Genomic DNA, 22,795 nt, shown 5'->3' on the forward strand with positions numbered 1-22,795 from the left:
TGGTGCAGCAGAAAACATATAACACAGTGAGGAAGGTTTGTGGTCCAGGATGATAGGACAGTTAAAATTAGAAGCAGCGCCCCCCCCACCATACACACACAGGGCTAGATTCAGATAGCCCGGCGTAAATGTATGCGGGCGTAACGTATCTAAGATACGTTATGCCGCCGTAACTTAGGGAGCAAGTTCCGTATTCATAAAGAACTTGCGCCCTAAGTTATGGCAGCTTAGCGTATGTGGTCCGGCATAAGCCCGCCTAATTCAAATGTGGATGATGTGGGCGTGTTTTATCCAAATTTAGTGTGACCCCACGTATTTGACGTTTTTTACGAACGGCGCATGCGCCATTCGTGAAAGAATCCCAGTGCGCATGCTCGAAATTACACCGCAAATCGTCAATGCTTTAGACGTGAACGTAACTTACGTACAGCCCTATTCGTGAACGACTTACGCAAACGACGGAAAATTTTCAAAATTCGACGTGGGAACGACGTCCATACTTCATATAGGATACGCCTCATATAGCAGGGGTAACTTTACTCCGGAAAAAGCCTAACGTAAACGGCGTAAAAAAATGCGCCGGGCGGACGTACGTTTCTGAATCGGCGTATCTACCTAATTAGCATATTCCTTGCATAAATCAATGGAAGCGCCACCTAGCGGCCAGCGTAAATATGCAACTAAGATACGACGGCGTAAGAGACTTACGCCAGTCGGATCTTAGCCTAATTTCGGCATATCTTGCTTTCTGAATACAGAAAGAAGATACGCCGGCGCAGCTTTGAATTTACGCGGCGTATCAATAGATACGCCAACGTAAATTCTTTCTGAATCTAGCCCACAGTTGCGTAATGTTAGCCGCCTGCATACTGGAAGCTTTATAGGAGCGCTAGACTAATTTGCTCTCAGCCCAGTCCACCGCATAAGTCTGGCGCTACGCGCCGGTGGGGACTCTTTTCGTGCTGCCCCCCTGCAAAGTGCTTCCCAAGGCCTGGGTCTTGTTGGCCTAGGCCAGGATACAGCGTTGGGTGTCGCTAAGTTACTATTGACACCTGCAGGAGATTGCAAGTGCAGTGCATTTTGAATGCGGCGTAGAGAACGCACGCGGAACGCAGGTTTCCCGGACGACATTCTGGCATGAACGGGCTCATACATTTTCTTCCCAGAATGGATACAAACACTATTCACAAAAAAAATCAAAATATTTATAAATTTATATATATATATATATATAAATTTATGAATGAATTATTTATTGTCACCACCAAGTGAGCACAAGCGGTTTATAGACAATACAAAGATATATTTCCAAATTCTTCCTGCGTATTAAATCCCATAACATAAAAAAAGGAATGAAGTCACGCTCGCCTGAAAGGCATCCAAAGACTTTTTTTTAAATGGTAATTCAAAACTTTAAAAAGCCAAAACTCCAGGGACTCTCCTGTGGTGTCTGAGACTTCGGAAAGTTTTGAACGGCGTCCAAGTGGGGAGAAAAGGTTGTTATTGCAAACAGCCAAACAGAAATTCTTTCACAGTGAAGTGGAAAAGTTCGGAGAAAACTTTTTTTTTTTTCTTAAAGTCACATTAAAAATAGCCTCTGACACGCATATTGTTCGAGTTATCCTGCACCCCTCACACTGCCCCCAAAAGAGTGCCAGACCCCACCCATTTCCTCCTGGAGGACCCTCACCTACCAAACCCCCCCCAGTCATGTGACCGGCTCCATGACCAGCCCCCCCCCCCTTATACCAACGCTCTCTGCTCTCACACACACTTTGCTGAGCTGACAGCAGGAAGGCTGGAAGGGCTTTGGAGCTTGAAAGGGGATTGCTGTTCAGTTCAATCTGCTGGGAAGAAGCACAGAGAAACCGAAATAACTTCCTATCGCCTTACCGGCATTCACCGTCCCTTTGTCTGCTGATTTCTGGCTCGTCCTATACAGAGGTAAGCGAATACGCATCTTGTAAAGATTCCTGGCTGTATAATTGTAGATTTGCGTACGAACATTCGTAAAGAAAAAAAAAATCTCATTAGTGTATTCGACGAATGTCATTCAAAAAGTACTTACACATTTTAATAATAATTGTAATTTCCCTAAAGAAAACCACGTAGAAATTTGTTCGTCTGGGAAAACATTTCTAGACTGCTCCTTCTGATTTTCTCATCACTGCTTTCAAAAATGAATGTCCACTAAAGGTTAGAGAATTGAACTTCGAAAACATTTTTTTTTTTAATGAAATTCTAGTAATATATGACAAGCTTAAAGTGCTACTCCCAGGGCTTTTTTTCTCAAAGAATAAGTGCAGGAACTCCCCCTTTCCAATTCATCCCTTGTCTCTGCCCCTTACCCACCTCTGAGCACCGTTCCTTGGTTCCACCCCCTACCTATCTCCCAAGACCGCCTCTTTTAGAGAATACAGAAGCATGTAACATTTGTGATACTAACTAATTTGTATGGAACTCGTTAATGATAATAACAAAAGCATACCTCCCAACATTTTGAGATGGGAATGAGGGACACCTACCAGCAAGAATATGTAGGCATGGGACACGCCCCCTGCCACACCCCCTTAAAGGAGAAACCCCCCCCCAAAAAAGGTTAATTAAATTCACAAGGGCTTTTTTTTTCACTACTATTCCTTTATATTGGCTTTTAAAATGTACTAATGGAGTAATATAGAATTTGGAAGAAAGGTTTAGCACTGGGAAACACTTTGAAAGATAAAAAGTGCATTTTATATACAAATATATGGAGTGGACCAAAATGAGGGACAAATGAGGGGGGAAGAGGGACAGAGGGACATTGCTCCAAATCAGGGACAGTCCCTCGAAATCAGGGACAGTTGGGGGCTATGACAAAAGCAGTAAAATAGATCCCCCGCAGCCAGCAAAAATAGATTCCCATGGCATCAATGGACCACCCATACAAAAATACCCTCCTCCCCAGTAACAATAAACCCCCTGAAGCAACAACAGATCTCCCCCCAGCCAGCATCAATAGACCCCCAAGCAACAATAGATCCCCCCAGCAACAACAGACCACCTACAGCAAAATACCACCCCCTTCCTCAGCAACAATAGACCCCCAACAGCAAAAACAGATCTTCCAGCAGCCAGCAACAATAGGCTCCTCCCTCAACAGCAAATCCCTACCAGCAACAGTTGACCCCCCCAGTAACATAAGACCCACCCTCAGCAACAATAGATCCCCTACCAGCAACAACCGACCCTCCTCCCACAAAATCCAGCAGCCAGCATCAACAGGCCTTACAGCACACCCCACCACCCCTTGCTATTACATACATTCAGTCCTGGAGGTGCCGGAACTGCGTTCCCCTGCGTTCCGGCTTAAAGAAAGCCCTGGCTACTCCACTCCCCCTGCTCCATGTATTTTTTTTCCGTTTTACCCTCCTCAAAAACATACTCGCCTGCACAGCGAATCCAATTCAGCATTGTCCCACTGTGATGACGCGCAGTTTGGGGTGACACACCCCGCTCCGCCAACTTGGTCCTTTTCAGCTGGCTGCCTCTTTCAAGTTCCAGAGGCTGCAGGACCAGGGACATGTCATTCAGACCCAGTGGCTGCTGGTGCTGTATATTTTGGGTGGGCGGCGAACAAGACCCCCCCCCCCGGTCGGTCTATCCGTCCGTTGGTTGCTCATCTGTCCCCCCACCAGCCCCGCACTTACCCCATCTAGCAGCTTCGGCTCCCTCCTGCGTGTCCTTGATGGCTTCACCCTGCGTCTCTGGCTTCCCTCCTCCTTCCCTCTGCGGCCAATAAGAGCGATTCTCCTCTTTGGCCGGGAGGAGAATCAGGAAGACAATAACGAATATTAGTTCACTATTGTCACACAACTAGGGTGGGCTCAGGGCGCAGTGCTTTGCACCCTGAGCTCACCCTTTTTTTGAAGCCAATTAGAGCCTCAGGATCTAAAAAAAATCCCATTGAAATCCATGCTTCTGGTGCCCTGCATGTAGATTAGGGGCCGGACGCATAGATTAGGGGGGCAGCGCCCCTAAACGAGGGGCCACCACTGTTTTGACCTAAGCCAGAATGGCGGTGGGGGCGGGGAAAAAAGTTAAAATAATAAAGTTTCACTTTAAAGCGGAGTTCCACCCTATTTAACAACTTAAAGGAATGACCACCCCTCCACCACTCGTTTTTAGATAATTATTTTAACTTATGTGAAGTACTAAGTGTACTTTGTTTCTACCTCCGCCACGGGCCACGGCATCATTTCCTCCTTCACTATGCTGCCTTCTGGGACCTGTGTGTGTCCCAGAAGACGATGGGCCATTCAGAAAGTAGAAAAGCGGCGGTGAAGCATGCAGGCTCCAGTGACGGCTTCCCTTAGGTACAATGGTGGTGCCTGCACCCGAGCTGATGGACAGATTTGCCTCGGGGGGCCGACATCGCGGACTCCCTGGACAGGTTAGTGTCCATACTAAAAGTCAGCAGCTACACTGTTTGTAGCTGCTGACTTTAAAAAATTTGGCGGCTGGAACACCGCTTTAAGCACTCCTCGCCCCCTTACATGCCAAATTTGGCATGTCATTTTTTTGGGGGGGGGGAGTGGGGGCTTTGTTAGGAGTGGCACATCCTGTCCCACTTCCTACTTCCACCTAGGGACCGCCTAGGCGACTCCTCCTCTGCCCCTAGGTGGCCCCTCCCTCTAGGCGATCTCCTGGGACACGTGACAGGTCCCAAGAGATCGCCTGAAGCAGAAAGCTGTCACGGCCGGGTGCGCAGAGTGTGAATGGAAGCGCCGAGGATAGGAGCGACGCTCCGTGCGGCCACATCGCTGGACCGTGGAACAGGTAAGTGTCTGTTCACCCCAGATGATGTTCTATTGAACGAAACGCATCGGGTAAGGACTACCGATGCCAATGTTATTGCTGATTTTATAAGCGCTTTTTATATCACCTCAAATGTGAGTGTTACTCCTTTTTAATAAATAGCTGTGAGATATCTAGCGGAATTACGCTATGTGCCCTCCTGTCTTCTTCTTCCATATTCATACCATCCATTTGCTTGAGGCGTTATAACCTAAATAACATCATTGGAAGTTCCATCACTGAGTTCTTGGAATTAGTATCTGTTGAGACATCCCTCTTTTGGTCTATTAACCTTACAAGCTTGATTGACCTAGTGAGTGTACGCTTATCTGGGTTCAATCCTTTTGGTAAGACTTATGACATACGATGGTGGATCTCCTATCAACTTTCCTTTTAGGCTTCATTTGCATGGACGTTTGTACAGCCACTTTTCTGAGCGTTTTTTGCAGCTTAAAAACGCCTCTCCATGTTGGTCTATGGCCTCATGTACACCATGACGTTTTTAAGCTGCAAAAAAAAAACAGGACCAGTGCGTTCTGAAGCTCCAGTGTTGGAGCTGTAAAAACGCGCAAAAACGCTACCGCTGCGTTTTTGAGCTCCAGCTAATAAAAAATAAAAAAATAAATAAACATTGACAGGCATTTTTAGGCTGTAAAAAAAAGGCTAAACAAAGTGGCTGTAAAAACGTCCATAGAAATGAAGCCTTATAGTCACAAATAGACTGTATTCATTCACTTATTATTTGGAATGCTGTTACTTATTTTCGAATATCATTATCAGTATCTACAGTAACCTTTCATTAAGACTATTGTATTTATTTTTTATTTACATTTCACTACGATGCATACATGTGGCGTTTTTGTTATTCTTTTAGTTTAATTTGATTTATTCATGCTATCAGTCATCTGATATCAGGCTCATTTCAGCGCTGCACTTTTATTTATATGTCAAGTGTCTGTTTATTAAAAGTCCGCAGCTACACTTATTGTAGCTTCTGACTTTTAATAAACATTAAAAGGCTGAAACTCCGCTTTGAGGTTGAGTGCATGTCAGACAAACGTGCATCTTAAGGTCCCATTCACACTTAAGTATAGCAGAAACGCAGGCAGAAACAAGTGCTGTTGCCCACGTTCTTGCAAACGTGAGAAAAATGTGCTAAAGGGCCCAACACGGTTGTGGTGCCATTATTTCTTAATGCCGACCCATACACGGGTAGCAGTCGCTCGTTTTCCTGTGTATTTTTATGCATCATAAAACGCATGAAAAATGCATAAAAATGCCCATGGTAAAATGCACTTGGCTCAGTGCTAAAATTTGGTACATGAGCTTCTTTAGCACATACAGGCCCAGATTCAGAGAGCGGGCGCACATTCCGCCGCCGTCGCGCAAACAATGTACGCTACGCCAACGCAGCGCAGAGAGGCAAGCATGGACTTCACCAAGCCAGTGCTCCCAACTCTGCGCTGGGTTTTGAAGGCGTATGCCGGCGTAGGTGGAAGTGGGCGTGAGCCATGCAAATGATGGGCCGAGCGCCAGACAGATACGTATCACGAACTGCGCATGCGCCGAGACGTGGGCGCATCCCCCTGCGCATGCTCACAACCACGTCGGAACAACTGCCTAAACTACGCCGGATCACTGCGTACGGCGTGAACGTAACCTACGCCCAGCCAGACACGTCCAACGTAAAATACGCCGGCTTGTGTTCCCTGGTGCAGACCTTTGTATGTCTGCTGCTGGGTTACACCTCCTTTATGGGGAATAACTTTACACCGGACGTATAACTTACGCGCACTGCGTCGGGCGCACGTATGTTAGTTTATCGCCGTATTTCACTCATTTGCACTTTTGAATGGCTAATCAATGGGAGCGCCACCATGCGTCCAGCCTAAATGTGCGCCTACCCTACGCTGGCAAGTTACGTCGGCGGGATGAAGCCTGTTTTTAGGCGCATCTTAGTTTGTGGGTCCGGCGCACAGATGCGGCAGCGCACATTTGCACTTGCATCAGCGTATCTTGTTATACATCGGCGTAAGTGCTTTGTGAATCTGGGCCTCTGTGAGCAGAGGGATGCCCATTCAAATGAATGGTACCGCTTCGAAAGCGTGATTTAAAAGCGTGCAAAAAAGCGCTAAAATGTAACGCAGAAGTGTCGCTCAGGTGTGAACGGACTGTCTTCAATGCACAGTGCAGATCACAGTGGCACATTGGTTTTAAAAGGTTGTGAATTCAGCTTATTATGTCCCATCCATTCATTATTTTGTAAAGAATAAAAGCAGAAGGACGCATAGCAGCTATAGGGGCTGTCAGATGGTATAGTGAGATGTTGAATTATATTAAATCCACATGTCCCTTATGCTTAGCTTAAAATTTCCAGCATCAGCTGAGCGTGTGAATCGCATCACCCAAGTGCAGCAGAGGATGAGGTGCAAAGTGCTTTTGAATGGAACATTTGTCCCCGCCCTTGTGTCTAAGGAGTGTGATTCTGTTTAAATGACATGACAAGGCGAAATCTGACTTAGCCCAGCAGAGAAAATAGATTTTTCCGATGGGCAATTTAGGTTAAATTCCAGGCAGAAAGGCCCAGATTCTCGTAGGTCGGCGTAAAACTTGGCGGGCGTAACGTATCTGATTTACGTTACACCGCCGCAAGTTTTACAGGCAAGTGCTTTATTCACAAAGAACTTGCCTGTAAAGTTGCAGCGGCGTAGCGTAAATCACCCGGAGCAAGCCCGCCTAATTCAAATTAGGCGGGTAGGGGGCGTGTAGTATTTAAATTAAGCGCGTTCCCGCGCCAAACGTACTGCGCATGCGCCGTCCGAAGAATATCCCAGGGTGCATTGCTCAAATGACGTCGCAAGGGCGTCCAGCCCCATTCACGGACGACTTACGTAAACAACGTAAATTTTTAAATGTCGACGCGGGAACGACGGCCATACTTAACATTGGTTGCCCCTCATATAGCAGGGGCAACTTTACGCCGGAAAAACCTAACGTAAACGTCGTAACTTCACTGCGTCGGCCGTGCGTACGTTCGGGAATTCGCGTATCTAGCTAATTTGCATACTCGACGGGGAAAACGACGGAGGCGACACCTAGTGGCAAAAAAAAAATTGCATTTAAGATCCGACGGCGTAAGAGCCTTACGCCTGTCAGATCTAATGGATATCTATGCGTAACTGATTCTAAGAATCAGTCGCATAGATACGATGGCCCAGATTAGGACTTACGATGGCGTACATGGCGTTGCGCCGTCGTAAGCCCTTTGAGAATCTGGGCCCTAATGTTTAATTTATGTGTATTCTTCAATAGATATAAAGCATATGACAACTTTGTGATTTACAAATCCAGTTATTAGCTTGCCAAAGTAGCAGTGACATCATTACTGTTCTGTTCTGCGTAGAGAGCAGAGCTGTGGGAGGGACCCAGCAGGCCCCGCCCACTACAGGCTGCCTCCAGAAAATGACAGGAGGGGGCGGAGACAAGACCAGTCACCCTGCACAGGGAGAGAGAGCAGCAGTGACCGGTCTTTATTACAGGAAGCTCCTGCACAGAGGCAAAGTTTCATAAACAATACACGTAACTCTTTCAATATTTGCCTATCCCAGAGTTAAGCTTTTAAAAACATGAGATACACTTTGAAGCAGAATTATGCTCACCTCCGCTTAGGTGATGGAACATCCATGAGCTCCCTCCCTGGTGGTGACGTCTTCTCTCCAGCTTCTCCTGAGTTGGGGATCTAAGGCCATCTTGATGGGCTGAGATGACATAATCCCGGAGCAGGAAGAGCAGCTGACTTTTTTTGGGCTCAGCCACTCTTGCTGCAATCAGGTCACACTGACACTCAGTCCTAATCCAGCCCTAAACAAAACTACAAAGATTTTTTCATGCCAAAACCATTACACATTATTGCTTAAGCCCTAAAATTGGGGGGGGGGGGGGGGTCCAGTTCCCCGAAATGTGTAGGCTGTATCTGAAATTTTTGTATAAACAATACAAATGAACTTCCATTGAAGATGACTGTTTTTCACAAGGTGCTTCTAACCACTCATCCAGGATTGCATCGGATAGGACGTAGTTACTGTTCTGCCGATAATTTCCCACCTGGCTCAGTTGATTTTTAAACTGACGTTTGTTAAAGCGGAGTCCCACCCAAAAATGGAACGTCCGCTTTTCAGAATCCACCCCCCTCCGGTGTCACATTTGGCACCTTTCAGGGGGGAGGAGGGAGCAGATACCTGTGTAATACAGGTATTTGCTCCCACTTCCGGGCATAGATCACCACGGTGACTGCGGTGACCTACTCCATGTCCGCCACCTACTCCGACCCCCCCGCTGCTGTCTTCTGGGAGACACACAGGTCCCAGAAGACAGTAGGAACCACTAGGATCGCGCAGTGCGACTCGCGCATGTGCAGTAGGGAACCCGGAAGTGAACCTGCAAGGCTTCACTTCCTGATTCCCTTACCGAAGATGGCGGCGGCAGCACCTGAGAGCCGAGGGAGAGATCGGCTTCTGTTGCCGACATTGAGTAAGTGTCCATATATTAAAAGTCAGCAGCTGCAGTATTTTTTATTTTTTTGGGTGGAACTCCACTTTAAGCCAGGTGGTGCTGACAACGGGGCGACCCATAACTGCAACATCTGGCAATTTAGACAAAGTTCAAGCTATCTATATAGCCAGCCTAACTCAAAACCTATGGTATTTACTTGGAGTTCAGCTCTTAAATGGCTAAGATAAATAAATTGTAACATGCCTGATCCATCCGCATGCCTGGGCTTCCTCCAGCTGCCACTACCTGAGCATAGCTACTCAATGGTTCTTATGTATCCTGTCAATGAGCGCAGGAACAGCGAACCAGTCGAAGGCGTGTCTTGAGCAAACTCCCCACCAGTTGTCCATGCCAATGTTTCATGCTGATGAGGCGGTTCTCAGGTATTGGCAATAGGAGCCTGGAGCTGCTGACTGGTTTGAGATCTCTATCAAAGCTTGGTTTTAAAACGCACTTAAGATCCACTTTAAAGGGAAGGGGACCTGTTAGGGTACAAAAATGGCAAAAGGTCCATCAGTGTCTTCCGTATCCTTGCTTCAAGGATTAAGTTTTGGCGTTCTGACTTTTAATCATAACATGCTTGTTTGTTAGTTTTCATATGTATCACAATTTTCTAATTCTTCTAAGTATCTAAGTGGTGCTGTGATTGTAAATTGTAGACATGGGCAGTCTATTTTCTACACTGCAGGTGGCGCTTGATTGCAGCGGTATTGAAGTCCGAGGGGAAGTCAAGAGGAACACAGTTCCTCAATGGTGGCCTGGGTCACTGGTGAAGCTATCCAATAGGATGCTGCTGTCTCATGTGGCTCTGGCAGGCATCTTGGGTCAGGCAGAGCCTATTTAAGGCCCTGGCTCCCAGGCTTGGTGCACATTTCACATGTAGTTAGTGTAGGGACAGCTCACCCATCGGGTAGGGACAGTGATTAGTGGCAGGGAGAGGTTCCTGATAAGTAGAGAAAGGATAAGGACAAGCCATCCTTCCTGGAGACCTCCCCATTTGGGTACAGATCAGCCAGGCCGCATTCTCCTCCTCAACACAGAAGCTGTTGACACATCTGAGATTTGCTCTGCTACACACTGCTGTTACCTTCTGTAAGGCCCCGTACACACGACCGGATCTGTCCGTTGGGATTTATCCGCGGATCTGTTCCAGCAGACAAATCCGGTCGTGTGTACGGCCTAGCGGTCATTTTTCGGCGGACATTTGTCCAGCCGACTGTTTTTCAAGCGGATAAAAATTTCTTGGCATGCTAAGAAATCTATCCGCTGGAAACCTGTCCGTCGGACGTGTTCGGTCGTCTGTACAGACTCACTGGACACGCCCAACCGACCGCCATCCCTCGCATGCGTCGTACTGATTTGACGCATGCGTGGAAGCTTTGAACTTCCAGGGCCGCCCACGTTGTCGCGGCGACGGCGCGGCCACGCCCCGCGTATTGTTTACGAGCGGATTTCTGTCTGATGGTGTGTACAACCATCAGACAGAAATCTCCGGGTGGACATGTCCGCTGAAAACGGTCCGCCGGTGTAAGGGGCCTGAGTGTTCCCGGTCAGGTACCTTCCCGCTGGACTTGTGAATTATTGATCTCTGACCTTAATACAAGTTCTGTTCTCTGCAACTGGACTCTGTGTTTACTGTCGTTGCACCGTGCTGCACCTCCCACAGGCTGTATTCACACCTGAGCAGAGTGATTTTTCAAATATGAGCATTTTAGAAGCGTATTTCAAGCATTTCACATGTGTATTCAAGCTTCAGGCATCTTTCTTTAGTTAATGGAAAACACTAGAGGGAGTTGAACAGTTTTTGGAAAAAATTTAAGAATTTGTGAAAATGCTTGATGCATTTCTGGAGTTCCACAATCCAAGTTTAAAAGCAAAATTGCCCAATTTTGCCTCAAAAGTAGCCCATGTACGTAGCATTTGGAGCATCAGGCTTGGAGATTCAAGTGCCTGAGTGCTCATAGGTGAACTCCTACCTTTAAAATACATGGGATTTTGGATGTTAAGAGTATTGGAGCTCCAAGCTATAGCACGTCTAGGTGTAAATGGGGCCCGTAGGGTTCCCTGCCCATCACATATATCATGTGCACATAGTAAAGCGGAACTATACACATTCTTATAATTTTCAGCCAAGGAAGCTGCCATCTTGGCCTTTGTTTGTTTGATCTTCAACTGTCATGATGCTGCACATGTGATAAGTTATGACACCAGCCACTTGATGTTTTGACAGTTTGGTTAAGAGCACAAACAAATGTGTCAGTTGTGTCAGGCGAGTCAGCCGCTTGACAAGTCGCGTCCTGGTCTATTCAATAGAACCGTTTTAATAGGAGCGACTTAGAAAAAGGTTCTTGTACGACTTTGGGGGCGACTCGGGGCGACTTGCATTGACTTCTATACAGAAGTCATTTTGCAAGTCGCCTCTGAAGTTGTCTTCAGGTCGCCTTGCCCGAGTCGCCCCCAAAGTCGTGCCACCCAGGGGCGGACTGACAACTCATGGGGCCCCTGGGCAATAGAAGATTATGGGGCTCCCAGGCTTACAGATGCCCACCAAGCCAGGAGGCATTACAGAGGCGGGGAAGCTAAAATCTCAGGATTTTTACATCAAAAGCATGTCGGTTTTGGACATATCAGGGACAGATATAAAAAAAACACAGATTGTTACATACTGTGCCTGGTTTTAATGAGCCTGGCAACCCTGATGGGGCCCCCTAGTGGCATGGGGCCCTTGGGCAGTGCCCAAGTGCCTCAATGGTCAGTCCGCCCCTGGTGCCGCCCCAGTGTGAACCGGGTGTTGCATTCCAGCCATGTGCCGGAATGTAACCGTTTTTTGAAACTGTTAAATCGATGGGTTTAGTTTCGCTTTAAGGGAATTGTCCTTTGGTTCTTCTCGGAGCGAATTGATTTCTTGTAGCATCTATTGTTACATATTAAACATGCGCAATAAGTAACCTTCTATTTTTACTTTGAATTGAACTGTGCACTTAGCTGCGGCTCAAACGCTGCAAAGATTGACTTGCTCTAATGACTCAACTATTCCAAGTTGTTGCCAGTAACACATCGTGGTGTTGGGGTTAAGAATTCGGCAAGAAGAGCTTGGAGGCGACAAAAGTCTGCAGCAACATTTTGGCAATCTGCATACGAAGGGAAAGTCTTTGCAGCTAATTGTTTTGTTCCCCTTTTGTCATGGAAAAAAGAACAATGTTTATAGCTTCCAAAACAGTTTTTATTTTCAGAATTTCCAGTCACTGGGAGGTCTGAAGGTTCTTATTTAGCAAAGATCTGAGTGCCCTTCTAAAAATCTTCTAGAAGAGTCGTCTCCAAACTTTTAGAAGGACCAGCGTTTGGCCAATGGGAGTAGAAAATGCTCAGCATCAGTATGAGTGGACAATGTCTCAGGCCCCGTACACACGTCCGAGAAACTCGACGGGCAAAACGCATCGTTTTGCTCGTCGAGTTCCTTGTGAAGCCGCCGAGGATCTCGGCGAGCCAAGTTTCCTCATTGACTAACGAGGAAATGGAGAAGATGTTCTCTTTTTGGCCCGACGAGATCCTCGTCGGTTTCCTCGGCCAAAAGTGTACACACGACCGGGTTTCTCGGCAGAATACGGCTCCGATCGAGTTTCTGGCTGAATTCTGCCGAGAAACTCGGTCGTGTGTACGGGGCCTCAGGGTTGGTGATCAGTGGGAGTAGGAAAAACTGTATAGTGCACGTGGTCAGTAGGAGGAGGAATAAGGCTCCATCGTTGGGGTCATTAGGAGGAATAGTGCCCTCTCATTGGTGTTAGTAGGAGGAATGGTGCCTCATCATTGCTGTCAGTGGGGGGGGGGTGGTGCCTCATTGTTGGTTTCAGTAGGACGATTGGTGCTTCATCGTTGTTGTCAGTGGAAGGAATGGTGCCTCATCATTACTGTCAGTGAAAGAAATGTTGCCTTCTTGTTGGTGTGAATGGGAGGAATAGTGCCTCATCATTAGTGGGAAGAACTGTATCTCAAGGACAGGAGAAGGGAACGACAAAAGCAAAGAAAGGCAGGCGCACCAGCCTAGTGTGTTACCGTTGACAGATTTAATAAAATAAAATGGTAATGAAAAACTACTCACAAGAGAACTGACATAGTAGGCTTGTCAACAACGATGTGGTAGATACCCCTCGAATACTCCAGAATAGGGGGGATAGAGGTGTGTCACTGCCGGCTGACGCGTTTCGAGGCGACAAGGACCTCTTCATCAGAGCGTTGACAAGCCTACTATGTCAGTTCTCTTGTGAGTAGTTTTTCATTACCATTTTATTTTATTAAATCTGTCAACGGTAACACACTAGGCTTTTGTCGTTTTCTACTAGGACATTCCCCGTCCATTAAGGGCAGCAAGGCCACTGTTACTGTTTTTGACACTGTTGGTGTGTTCCGTGTGGAATATTAAATAACTGTTGGACAATCCACCCGTGCGCAGGAGTTTGTTTGCTTACAGGATAAGGCAAACAAAGGCACACATTCAGCCCTTGGGCTGCAGTTTGGAGTCCACTGTTCTAGTGTAAAGATGATACTCCCCATAGATTGAATGCTTCTAAAGCAGAGGTCTCAAACTGGTGGCCCTCCAGCTGTTGCGAAACTACAAGTCCCATCATGCCTCTGCCTGAGGGAGTCATGATTGTAACTGTCAGTCTTGCAATACATCATGGGACTTGTAGTTTTGCAACAGCTGGAGGGCCGCCAGTTTTAGACCTGTGTTCTAAAGGGATAAAAAAACTGCAGATTTTGTCATCAGAACACCAGCTGATTATAATGGACCAGACCCACCCATTCAGAATTAAAAGGCAAGAATCTGCTATAAAGTTTGGTAAAGATCCTAAAAATGTACATTGAACACCCAGAGCAGATTGTTTTTTTTTTTACAACAAAAGTGGAGTTATTCTTGAAGGTAAGGTCAACCATTCGGAAAGCTGGACTCTTTAGAAGACACCCCACAACAAAATGCCTAAGCTTTTGATTAGGTGAGCTGCACTGGAAGGAACGCCAGAGAGATCCCCCTTACATCAGGGTCCTCAGAGAGCCCCTCCTTACCTCAGGGTCCCCAGAGCGCCACTCTTTTCATCAGGGTCACCAGAGAGAGGGCAGGCAGTGAGCGATTATGTTACAGAGAGATTATGTGGACATTTAGAGTGGAGCAGTGCTGACGCAGTGCGATCGGTGAGAGATGATGTCATCTCTCTGCTCTCTCGCCCACCCGGCTCTTCTATGCTGCCTGCCCGCTCTCCGGTGCTGCCCACCGCACTCGTGGCCTGGCTGCAGAGAGGCCATGGCCACGGCTGTTTTTGAGATACACAGGGCTATGGGCCCCAGATTCAGGGCTATATCCCCAAAAGCCACCCCCTAGCGACGCCACTGACCCAAACCAACATTCACACAACATAACCCAAACCAACATTCGTACACCATAACCCTCACCAACATTCGTACACCATAACCCACACCAACATTCGTACACCATAACCCTCACCAACATTCATACAACATAACCCCCACCTACATTTGCACAACATAACTCTCACCAACATTTGCATATTACTGTTCAGCCAACAGGTACATTTTTTAGCATGAGATAAGTCTGAGTGTTTTGGCTTCAGTTCGGCTTAGTAATGAGCTGTTGGCTTGGCACTGTGCTTGCAACTGTGATGTCAGTAAAGAGACAGAATGTTTGCTAATTCTGTTTAGAATGCAGAAAGCTGTAAAAACTCCCAGGGATCTTATCAAGCAAACACCACAGAAGTCCCTTGGCCTGGCTGTTTGTTGTTAACTTTAGTCAGCTGATCCTCAGGACATGTTATTTAAAGGAGAGCTCATAAAATACAGATTGTGTGTCAATTGTAGATGGAATCATTTTGTGCAGAGAACTTACTAAAATTATTCCTGTTGCTGCAAGTGCCATAAATTTAAATAAGAGCTGCAGCCTAAACAAAAACACTTCTATAATTTCAAAAGCAGAACTGTTTATTGTCTCTATATATAACACATTTGACTTAAAATTCTCAAGTTGGGAGAGCTGCCAATAAGCAAATCAGCCGGTCTTCCTATTTGGACTAGCAGAATAATTTGTTGTCCTCTGTGATCGCTTTGCTTTAAAGCAGTGGTCCCCAACCTTTTTGGCAACGGGGACCGGCTGCATGGAAGAAAATTGTGCCAAGGCCCGGCGAGGGGTGGATGTACGCACATGCGGGGGTAAGCGATTTTTTGCGGGCAATTTATCGGAGCAATAGCTGGTGTTCTGCTGTTGGCGCTTCAATCATCACGGCACCATGGTTGGTATGGTGTCAGAATGATTGAAGAACATTATTTCTTATATTACATTGTAATATAAATTAAATAGTTCAACTCGCCATAATGCAGAATCAGTGGGAGCCATGAGCGTGTCACTTGCCATGTCACCTGCCACCAGATGAGGAATGTCACTTGCCACGTCACCTGCCAGTGCCACCAGATGAGGAATGCCACGTCACCTGCCAGTGCCACCAGATGAGGAATGCCACTTGCCATGTCACCTGCCAGTGCCACCAGATGAGGAATGTCACATCACCTGCCTGTGCCACCAGATGAGGAATGCCACTTGCCACATCACCTGCCAGTGCCACCAGATGAGGAATGCCACTTGCCATGTCACCTGCCAGTGCCACCAGATGAGGAATGTCACATCACCTGCCTGTGCCACCAGATGAGGAATGCCACTTGCCACATCACCTGCCAGTGCCACCAGATGTGGATTGTCACTGCATTGGTAGCACTGGTTCAGTGGTCGTTGAGTGGAGGCAGGAGAGCAGAGAAAAAGGGCAGGCGGTGAGAGATGTAATGGCGATTGGATGGCGCCAGTGCAGGGTGAGCGGTATTCGTGTGTGCCGCGGCGGTAACCTAGCAACCAGCCACGCTCAAGGCATCTGACGTGGATGTGCAGGGAGGCTGTGTAGCGGGCCGCGCGCGCACATCATAGCAAGGGGATCGTTGCCGACGTCGTCATGGAGACGTGACGTCGGCGTATCCCGCCCCTAGATCGGAAAGCGCCCATTTAAGGGAGGTGGGGGAGAGTGAGCAGACGTGAGTGTAGGACCAGCAAGTGGGCAAAGAGTGAGAGCGCGCTTCTCTCATCCGCCCGCCCGCCTGTCTGATCCACCTGCCTGCCTTACAATGTCATGCCGCCCAGCTGCAGAGGCGGTACGGCCCGGTAGTGGGCCGCGGCCCGGGGGTTGACGACCCCTGCTTTAAAGTACACTTTCATATGGATAGAGATATCCAAGTAACAAAGGGATCTAAAATGGGGTGTGAAGATGTCCTCTACTTTCAAGGACAGTCCTTGATTTTTAGGGGGCTGTTCCTGAAAAACATGTCACTGGTTAAAAGAATGTGTCCTGGATTTTCTTTCCAGCTTTAAAAATGGTGACCCCGGCCTGTGACAGTGACCTGCAGTGCACACCTGGGCCTGCACCCTTGATCCAGAGCAAAGTGGACTTATGATTACTTATTATTATATTATTAAACCATCACCTTTTAAGCCCTTCGCACTAAATTTTTTGTGTGGCACATTCTGCTATTATCCTCACTCTCTTCCCCAACCCATTAAAAGTGGACATGGTCAGTAGGGTGTCCCCAGATTTAATCTGGTCACCTTAATCTTAAAGCATTTATTTATTTATTTTTATTTTTTGTCGTTAAACTGGATGGACTTGTGTCTTTTTTCAACCTGACTAACTATGTAACTATGTGTCAGAAGGTTTCGGCATCACATGACCATGCGTGTTTGCACCTAGGAGATAGGAGCTTTGCAGGCATTGGCTGTCTGGCCAAATAGGTCCATTGACTGTTTCCCCAGGTAGGCTTGTAGAAGATGCTTTGGTGGTTACCTTCAAATATAAAATTCTCTGGTAATGCTCTTCTGTCCCTCTTTTATATGCATGTTTTCTGTATTGTATTGAACTTCATCAGGTGATTATTTTTCTGTAGCAGGCTGACTTCTAGTGGTAGTTTAGTGGCAATACAACTTGACTATTTATAAGAATTGGTATCTCTCTCTGTCCTTCCCTTCTGTTTAAAGGGTTACTATAGGAAAAAAAAAAATTTCTTTAAAAAAAAAAATTTTTTTTATACTTACCTCCACTGTGCACTTAGTTTTGCACAGAGTGGCCCCGATCCACGTCTTCTGGGGCCCCTCGGCAACTGTCTCTGGTCCTCCCCGCAAGAACTCACCACAGTCATGCGAGAGAGCTCGCATGGTGATGAGTCCTTGCGGGCGCGCTCCCGTAATTCAGCGAGCGGCCATAGCCGCTGACTGTATCACTCGGCCCACCCCTCGGCGCGCCGCGTTACTGGATGTGATTGACAGCAGCGCCAGCCAATGGCTGCGCTGTTCCCAATCCATCCGCTCTAGCCAATCAGTGGCCAGGCTGAGAGCGGCGAAGAGGATCTCGGGACCAGGCGGGACTTTCGAGGGGTCAGGTAAGTAAAACGGGGGGGGGGGGGGCTGACATCATCAGATGTTTTTTCACCTTACTGCATAGATTGCATTAAGGCAGGGGTGGCCAACCAGTGGCCCGCGGAGCCCTCTGATGTGGCCCGCGACCTCCTGCTCTGGAATGGCGGATTGACAAGCAAAGATCGCAAGTTGCCGACCCGCCATATCACAGCATCAGTGTTGTGAATGAAGCTGGTGGTAGAGGAAGAAAGCGGCTGCGGAGCAGAGTCCCATAAGCCGATGCTTATGCGCCGGTACCCTTTCGTCTGGGCGGATCGGAGGGCAATAGAGTAGCTGTTACCTGTCATCCGCCCGCTCTGCTCATTGTGGCCCTCGACTGGTTACCATGTTGCTTAAGTGGCCCTTGCTCTTCAAAAGGTTGGGCACCCCTGCATTAAGGTGAAATTTGCCTGAGTGAGTGTTAGTACTTCAGGCTTAGGAAAGGCATTGTCTTCTTACACTTCAAAAGATTGGAATGATTTGACGTAAAATTGCGTTGGATTCAACTTCTGTGTCTGTTTGAAGAGCTAAGCTGCCTGTGGATGGTGGCAAGTCAATAGGTGACCATACTATCCTGACAAACTGGGTCTAAGAAGGTTTGGGTGTTTGTGGGCACTATTAGTCTGCATAATGACCTGGAGCCCCTACGTCCAGGTGCTCTAGGGCTTTTTTATTTACCATAAATAATGGCAATTGGGAGCCAATGCTTTGGGCAGAAGGGTAGCACCAAACTTCAACATTTGACAAGTTAACTTTTTATTTTTTTATTTCCTCTTCTTCCTACTTCCTGACAATTGTGGCTAAATTCATCCAGAGATCTTTAGGAGGTAAGGGGTGGCGGGGATGTGTTAGAAGGCTTTTTGTCATTTAGGAAAGACAACTCCATCTCTCCCTTCTGTTGTTTGCAGGTCTGTACAGCTGAAAAGTCATGAATATAAAGCAGACCACATGCTGTCTCCAATACCACCGCACAATAGCAGTAGCTTTAATAAAACAATCACGTGACGCAAGGGGAAGAACTTTTCAAAATGGTATCAACATTTGGGTGTGTGTAGGACAGCATGGTGTCTTAATACGGCCCTGGTGCCCTGTGTGCAGATACCAGCTTTCCAGTGATGCAAACATTGTACTGTCATTTTCCTGAATACATCTTGGGCTGTGGCTCATATCCTTTTGTTTTGATGTATCTAGAACAGGGGTGGCCAACCAGTGGCCGGGGGCCACATGTGATCCGCGGAGCCCTCTGATTTGGCCCGCGACCTCCTGCTCTGGAATGGTGGGTTGGCAATCCAAGATCGTAGGTTGCCGACCTGCCATACCACAGCATCAGTGTTGTGAATGAAGCTGGTGGTAGAGGAAGAAAACAGCTGCGGACCAGAGCCCCATAAGCCGATGCTTCCTCTACAGCGCCGGCTTTTGCCACAGGTGGAGTCTATGGCAAAGTTCAGCTAACCTGCAGGATAGACACAGGTACACCCGCGGTGTCTTGGGCCCTTTTCACAGGATCAGCCCGACCAAATAGGAGCCTCAATTCACCTGTATAGAGCAACAGATGTCTGTTTATTCCCGCCTACCTCCAATTCCGATGGAATTTTTAGTCGGAATTCCGTTCAAGCTGTCTTGCATACACACTGTCGGACCAAATTCGGACCGTCCAAAACACGGTGATGTAAAACACTACGACGAGCCGAGCATGTGTCGACTTAATTCTGAGCATGCGTGGGTTTTTTCTCTGTCGGAGTTGCACACAGACGATAGGAATTTGCTATCGTTTTTTTTTTCATCGGAAAAAAATTAAATATGTTCTATTTCTAAACACCAACGGAAAAAAGTCAGATGGGGCCCACACACAATCGGAATTTCGATGGACTTTTTTCATTGGAAATTCCGATCGCGTGTACGCGGCATAAGAATTGGTAAGCTGCAATGCAATACATGTTTTTCTATATACAAGGCTATACAGGACCGATCCTAGGGTCACAGATGCCTGGGTGCAGAAATATTTCTGGCGCCCCTACATGGGCGTGGTCATCTTACCAACTCCCCCCCTTTACAAATGTTTCTATGGCAACGACTCAAACACAGAGATGCTCCCTTAACACGGACAATGAGAACAAGTTAGGCACGGACCGCCCCCCCCCCCCCCCCAGTGACGTCACTACACAGCTGATCTCTCTCCACAGAGAAACAGCCGCTGCTTCACTCTCCTCCTCTGACAGGAGGAGGGCGGGGGGACGGACTTGAGCAGGAAACACAGTGGTGACGGCGGAGAGAGCCGCCTCTGGACACGGACAAGGAGAGGAGGAGGAGGGAGGGGAGCACTCTGGTGCTTCAGTGCCCCCACCTTTGTGGCGTCTGGGTGCCCCCACGCACCTGCCTAGGATCAGCCCTGAGGCTATAATTAGGCTTCATCCTGCCCTAGGCAAGCCTGAAGGATGGGCCCCTGTTATACAGTTTACCCCTCTTGTGCCATGTGGCAGTTTGAGTAAAAATCGATGTGAGAAAAAGACGGCATAGGTTCTGTTTCATATGCAAAGCTACTTTTCAATTGCACAGGTCACAAAATCTGTAGAAGAAATGATATGCTTATTTTCTTAGAACAATAAAGAGTCTTCTGACTCCTCTCAATATTCCCTGCACACAGTTCCCCCTACATTTCACTTGATTTTTTTCAGCCACAAATGTCCAGAGGAGAGGAAGACATAAGAGAGAAAAGTGACCACAATTTGTAAATGTTGAGGCCCCACTACCCTGCTACCCTAGGCATCGATCCAACAACCTCCTCTGACAAACACCCGAGTGATGAATAACATATCATTATCTCAGTATCGCCAGCAGTCCTTTTAAGAGGAAACCAATGGAATATAAATGACTATCAGCCAGATCTCTCCATGTCAGTATTTCTATCAGTGACAGTTTTATTAGCGAATAAGCCTAGTTACTGGGTTATGTGTTTTCCTTGTAAAATTGGCTACACCAACCCCCATAAAAACTGATATTCCATCCAAGCAAAGTTTCCCTTCCAGCAAAGTGTTAGTAAGTTTTGCATTGACAGGAATACCATTCCAAAGTGATGCTGTAAACGGGGCCACCATTTTCTGGGAGAAGGTCTCTGGCTGAATGGAATATCAGTTTGAATGGAATATCAGTTTTGAATGGAATATCAGTTTTGAATGGAATATCAGTTTTGAATGGAATATCAGTTTTGAATGGAATATCAGTTTTGAATGGAATATCAGTTTGAATGGAATATCAGTTTTTATTGGTGTATCAGTTAATGAAAATTCAAGAGGATTCCAATGCTGATCTCTTTATGAAAATGCTACACGCCTGACATGTGCTTGTGTCCTGACTTTCAGAGGTTGATTTACTAAAAGAAAATAGACTGTGCACTTTGCAAGTGCAGTTGCTCCAGAGCTTAGTTAAATTAGGTGAAGCTTAAAGGAGTTGTAAAGGAAACTCAAACAGGAAATATGCAGTAGGTCAATCACTGGACTGAAATCACTAGCAACCAAAAACTATGAATAGCAATTTTTAGCTACTCGGTAGGAACGAACCGCTCCCTATGGTGTTGGATTAGCAAGTAGCATGTGGTAGTGAATAAACATGATTGAACACTGCTCCAGATGTGTGATTAACCACTGTTACATAGCAACACATGCTTCCCGTGTAGCTTATACCATAATGAGCCATTTGTGTAGCAGTCAGACGCTGCTCTAAGGTCTGCTTCACACCTATGCAGGTTACAGTTTGCATATTCTAGGAGCATATTGCATTTTTTAATACACATTTTTGATCCATTGAAGTCTATGGAACCAAAAAGTCCCCGGCCCCTTCCTTAACCACTTATCTACCAGATAAGTATAGTATAGCATAGTAGCTCAGTTGTTCCCGACAGGACGTCATATGACATCCTCGTCTTTTAAAGGCACTGGGGGGCGCGCGCGACTGCACCCGCCGCGTTACTGGGAACACGATGCGCGTGCCCGGCTGCCGCGATGGCCGCAGGGCACCCACGATTGACCAGTAACTGAGCAGGACCATGGATCTCTGTGTGTAAACACACAGATTCATGTCCTGTCAGGGAGAGGAGACCGATGGTGTGTCCCTTGTACATAGGGACACAAATCGGTCACCTCCCCAGTCAGTCCCCTGCCCCTACAGTTACAAGAACTCACTAGGCTACACATTTAACCCATACCTCCCAACTGTCCAGTGCCATCTTCTTAGCATCATGGGCCCCCAGGCAAAGAAATGCATTGGTGCCCCAACAATGAAGATGGTGACCTGCGGCGTGCTACGCTGTCTGAGTCAGAAGATGGCAGGGGAAGGGGATGGAGCCGATCTAGTTTTCCAGCCACATTGGCGGCACGCTATGAATGCTGGGGCGGCCACTGATGTCACTGGTTGCTAGGCACCAGGCGGCCACCAATTCTAGCAACCAGTGCAGTCAAGTGGCATGCCACAGCTTCGGCGGCTTGGTGCCCCTTCTCTGTGGCAGCTTACAGCGTTGGGGCATGGTGCACCCGCCTAGGATCGGCCCTGCCTGTCCTGATTGGGCACCTGGGGCCCCTGGGCTGTGCCCAGGTGTGCCCACTGGATAAGATGGCCCTGCAACTGTCCCTGATTTCGAGGGACTGTCCCTGATTTGGAGCAATGTCCCTCTGTCCCTCATTCTCCTCATTTGTCCCTCATTTTGGTCTGATCTATATAGATGTATATAAAATGCACTTTTTATCTATCAAAAAGGGTTTCCCAGCACTAAACCTTTCATCTGATTTCTAAATTGCTGCATTTGTAAATTCCAAAAGCCAATATAAAGAAATAGTAGTGGTAAAAAAAGCACTTGTGGGTTTAACCAATCTTATTTTTTGTACAATTCTCCTTTAAGGGGGCGTGGCAAGGGGTGTGTCT

The 22,795-nt window shown here is 47.2% G+C and overlaps 1 protein-coding gene across 2 annotated transcripts in view; it reads left to right on the plus strand.

The window, feature by feature from the left end:
* The first annotated feature begins 1,749 nt into the window (after window positions 1–1,749).
* The window catches only part of LOC120916511 (tetraspanin-4-like), a 174,488-nt gene continuing 153,442 nt past the window's right edge, over window positions 1,750–22,795 (plus strand). For both annotated transcript variants that reach the window (XM_040327524.1, XM_040327525.1), the window contains exon 1: window positions 1,750–1,944. The gene's annotated coding sequence lies outside the window, so the exon portion shown is untranslated. The remainder of the gene's footprint in view (window positions 1,945–22,795) is intronic.

Source organism: Rana temporaria, chromosome 10 (genome assembly GCF_905171775.1).
Source record: "Rana temporaria chromosome 10, aRanTem1.1, whole genome shotgun sequence".
NCBI lineage: Eukaryota > Metazoa > Chordata > Amphibia > Anura > Ranidae > Rana > Rana temporaria.